This window comes from Anneissia japonica, unplaced genomic scaffold (assembly GCF_011630105.1).
Source record: "Anneissia japonica isolate Jap-2015-1 unplaced genomic scaffold, ASM1163010v1 scaffold694_len1028156_cov167, whole genome shotgun sequence".
Lineage (NCBI taxonomy): Eukaryota > Metazoa > Echinodermata > Crinoidea > Comatulida > Comatulidae > Anneissia > Anneissia japonica.
In genome coordinates this window covers 181,910-186,922 of record NW_022727885.1, presented here as the reverse complement: position 1 = coordinate 186,922, position 5,013 = coordinate 181,910, and the positions used below count along the sequence as shown (strand labels likewise).

General features: G+C 32.8%; 1 protein-coding gene across 1 annotated transcript in view; it reads left to right on the top strand.

Moving 5' to 3' along the window:
- The window catches only part of LOC117113834 (3-hydroxy-3-methylglutaryl-coenzyme A reductase 1-like), a 15,366-nt gene that overhangs the window by 1,194 nt on the left and 9,159 nt on the right, over window positions 1–5,013 (top strand). The gene's annotated exons all lie outside the window — the stretch shown is intronic.

Below are 5,013 nucleotides of genomic sequence, written 5' to 3'. Positions count from 1 at the left end.
ATATATACCCCTGTAAGTAGTATGAATACTTCCCCAATATGTTTTTAAATATATACATTACTAGATTAAATAATATACTAGTACATTACTAGATTATATTATAGGAAATCTTTTAATAATTTAATTTTAAATAAAGGGAGGAGGTACATGGAACACGCTGTGAAAACTAAACAAAATATCTCATTACTGGGCTATCCATTGACTGGTTATACCATCGTTGGAATGGAATGTAATCCATTGAACACTCCGCCCCCATTAAATACGACTGTCGGCCTACATTTTATGTAATTAACATCTGACCTAATATATATACGTACCTAGGCCTATGTGGTTGGCTACGGATAGCTAAGTGTAGAGTACGAAAAGCTAAAAAATTCATGAATGTAAAGGAAATTCATCCTAGAGCAATGCTGAAAAGCTACCGTCTCAATAGAACAAAAATTCCATGTGGGGCCTTGCAATCATGTATCTAACGGCAACGTCCTCGTCATCAACCACAGCACAGTGCGGCAACACGAAATGTGCTGTACATACACTCATCGCTACTGACTGATTTGAATGTGTGGTTTAATACACATAAAAGCAACTTGTAGCCTACATTCATTTCCTGTAGTTAGTATCTGATCTAGACTAGGGCCTATGCCTACACACACGTACGTACCCAGCCAACCTATAGGCCTAGTTCGTCTTCCTCTAGCTCTAGGCCAGCCTGCATTACAGTAGTGTACATTTTTTATCTCTCAGGGGAGAGACCACCCACCCTTGCAAGCACCACAAAACGTCTCATTCTTCGCTGCCAACTAGACTCGTGCAGACGCATTTATTAGCCGCAAAGCTTACCATTCCAGGCCGTGATTGGTTGATAAACACAATGTGGAATCAAGCGATTTGTAATCTGATCAATTACGAACACGCTTTCATAGGAAATCCACCGTAGTGTTAAGAAATATGATTAAAAAAACATACTTTTCACATATTTCCCGACAATATTTTCGCAAAAACTCTTCATACTTTAAATTCCCCACGCCTTATCTTCCATATTATAGCAAGATCGGCCTAATCGCGTCACAAACGAAGGAGGAGATAGCTAGAAAAACAAATGACTTCAAAATTCGCTCAGAATCATCATATAAGCCCTCTCTCTCAGAGAGTGGGCTAAAAACTGTAATTTTATAAGAATTCAGAGAAATGACTTGAAACATTGGAGAAATGTTAGCCTTGTTCAGAAAGCAGTAGAAGATATAAAGGAAATAGATTATACCTTGAGTGACGTGGGCTTGATAGTATTGTATTCCATTACCGAAGAAAGGGAAGAGAATGAAAAATGGAAAAGAAAACAATAACGAGAAAGAGTTCATATTGAACTAATAAGCAAGCAACATTTAAGATTTGCAAACCTAGTGAAACAAGTTGAATTGATTGTGATTAAGTCAAAATCAAGAGATTCCAGTTTTTGTTTGTAATTTAAACAGGAAAATTGTTTAATGTTATAAAAAATTTCTGAGTTCTATCCGAGGCTATGGGAGAATGTGGTGTTGTGATTATACACTCATTTGCAGTAGCGCCACCTATTGGTGATATAGTGTTGGAACTACTTGTTGATGAGCCATGATTGAATAAAAGGATAGAGAACCATCATGATAAGTTCTAGTGTTTGTCCATAATATGACACCTATATATTACCATATATTCATATGCATAAACATAAAACCCATTTCATTATAATTTTCAAAATTAAAGAAATCTGTAATAGATTGTTACAATTTATTTTTTCACAAAATAATAACTTAAACCAAAGAACATAAATAGTAGAAGAATGAGCTCTTCAAGTAGTTTGCATTAAATTTGAAGAAACATCCGGCCCCTCTCGAAAATGGAGAATTATTTCATGGAGTGGAGAAACTAATGAAAACAAACGAACCATTTCATGGAGTGGAGAAACTAATGAAAACAAACGAACCATAGAGTTATCCAACCAATCAACCAATCAATCAAAGATATAGCGCCGCCGAACGGATGAAGAAAAATTGCTCTCATGGGCGTTCCACTATATATCGCGATATGCTCTATCTTTTACTGTTGTCATCTTTGCTTAAACGTACCGTACGTAAACAAGTACGTTTATGACGTACGTAAAAACGTACGTTTATGGGAAATAAGTGTATTCTGATTGATAAGTTGTTGATCTATCTTAAGATCTTGAAAGATCTATTTTAGATTTCGTGTGGCTCAGAAAATTCTAAGCAATGTTAAAAATCATTCACACTTATTGATATTAAATAGATTTCAAGAGTTTGAGAAAATAAAAAATAGATCTTATTTTTGAACAAAAATTTAATACTATATTCTTGTTAAATTCCAGGAAGACCGTCAGCTGTCAAAAGAAAAAATATTTTATCACATGATTTCCAAAAATGATACTGGTACTAACTACGTATTCTAGGCATAAATTGTGCACAAATGAATAAATGAATAAATTTATAAAAACAAATGGTGCATTGATCATTCTAAGGACATAAATAAAGACAATAAGATATCAATGTAACTTTCTCTTGTTAATAACGACAATTTCATCAGATTAACTACAATTTGCAGTCATGTATTGGGAAGATGAATGTAGGTAAAAAATGACCCCGGTAAAAATGGGCCCAGATGACAGGTAGGTAAAAATGGCCCTCAATAATAAAACTCTGTATCAAAACTGATTTCTTAAAATCATTATATGCATTTTTAAAAAACTGAAATAATTTAGTTTTTAAAAAGAATCTAACATAAAATAAATTGCCATTTGTATATATATTTTGTACAAGAATTACATAGGCCTATATTCATAGATAAAAATAATAATCCACGTATAACATTTTTTCCCATTTAAATGTTAAAAATGTTCAACAATTTAATCAATAAATCAACATAAATCATGCATTTTTTAATACTAAAATAATTTAGTTGTGGCCAGTTTCACGGAAGCGATAAAAAGAGAGTTCAACAATCATAATTAAATGGTTTCAATGGTCGCGGTGTGTTTTTGGAGGTTTGCGGTGTATTTGCAGGTATTTTTTCACAAAATCAACATTTCAACCAAAAAGTAGGTTCTTATGAATGTATTTAATTTTCTTATTGATACACCAAGTGAGACAATCACAATTATTATTGTTTGGTTTTCTACAGTGTGTTTTGGAGTTTGTGGGATTTAGCAATACCCTATAACATGATTACCCTACCCTCACAACACGCCATAATTCGTAGAATAATTGCCATATTTACATAACTATAGAATATCTATCTATACTATGAGCCATGAGTCAATAATAGGCACTTGGATTTAATTGGCAAGGAGTGAAAACCAACTATACAAATTAAATAAGTTTATGAATTAAATGATTAAATGTATTCCTAATTATTCAGTTTCCAAAAAACAATCTTTGATTAACAAATACATCTTTGAAGTAAAACTCTAATCAGAAAATGTATTGTATACGTTTGTAAGAAAGTAAGCCTTTTACCCTTTTCCCATACATAAACTTGTGATTCAAACCACACCACACCAAAACATAGTTTTACTTTTTTAACTGCCTACAAAACCATTTTATGATGACTGTGGGGAGGATGATGATGAAATACTGTAATATTTGAGTAACAGTTTACCTAAAACAATACATTATTAATACATTCACTATGATACAACTATTTAACAGAAAACAGCGGCAACTAATTCAACAGCATAGTTGTGGTGACGATAGGTTATTTATTACTTATTTTGTTAATCTATGGACTATTTTATTCATTTCATTTTTCATTTTAATTATTCCTGCAAAAATAATATAAATGGCAACTTATTTGACATTAGTAGATTCTTAAACTATGATGCAAATATTTAACAGAACACAGCGGCAACTAATTGTACAGCATAATTGTGATGACGACAGGTTATTTATTACTTATTTTTTTAATCTATGGACTATTTTATTGATTTCATTTTACATTTTAATTATTCCTGCAAAAATAATATAAATGACAACTTATTTGACATTAATAGATTCTTAAAAAAAGTTACTTTAGTTTTTCAATATGCATATGGTTATGTTGATTTATTAATTTTTCTAGAGGGTATTTTACAGCGTTTAATTTTTTTTTCTTATTGAAGTTATAATTGGGGGCCATTGTTTTATTTATTGATTCAATTCTTGCTATTTTACAGTATTTAAATATTTGAAAATTTAATTTTTTTTTTCATTGGGCCATTTTTACCGTGGCTATTTTACAGGGGCCATTTTTAACACACACCTGTGAAAATAATTACGTCAGAGGATAGGCTTATACCAACATCAATTTTTATAGTGCACCCTTTACACTTCAATAAACCTTTCAATCAAACTTTTAAAAAAATGATTAATCAGAACAGCGATAGAAATACACACGCGTCTCACAAACACACGTTTTGTCCCAAAAACGCACGTGTTCGCGTATGCATAAAGCTTCGTTCACATCAAGCCCGGATTCCGGTCTGGAGTCCGGAGAAAAAATTGTGAAAAATGGGTTCAGAATAGGACCGTTCACATTAAATTCGTACGATTTCTAATCCGGACTCCGGATCCGGACCGATGGTTCTGAGAGCCATTTGTATCCTAAAATCGTAGGCCTACGTTTTTTTTCTTGGACCAATCAGCAACAAGCAATCGAACGCATACGTACTTAACACGAACAATCGTATTCCATACGCGATGTGAACGCAGCGTTAAAAAAAAAGTAGCAACTCACGATTTTTTGTCCGGGCTCCGGACCGGATCCGGGCTTGATGTGAACGTAGCTAACACTGTTGTCTTGTGGGACCTTAGCAACAATATCCAAGGGGCGGAGCTTAGTGGAAAGGGCCATTCAATTCAATTTCAATGATAACATTTATTTCTCTTATTTTTCTCATAATATAATAACTGAAAATAGCACATATCTTAATATTAAAAGCAGCAAATTTCAAAAATGCAATGCTTGTGAAGAGCAGCTGATAACAAA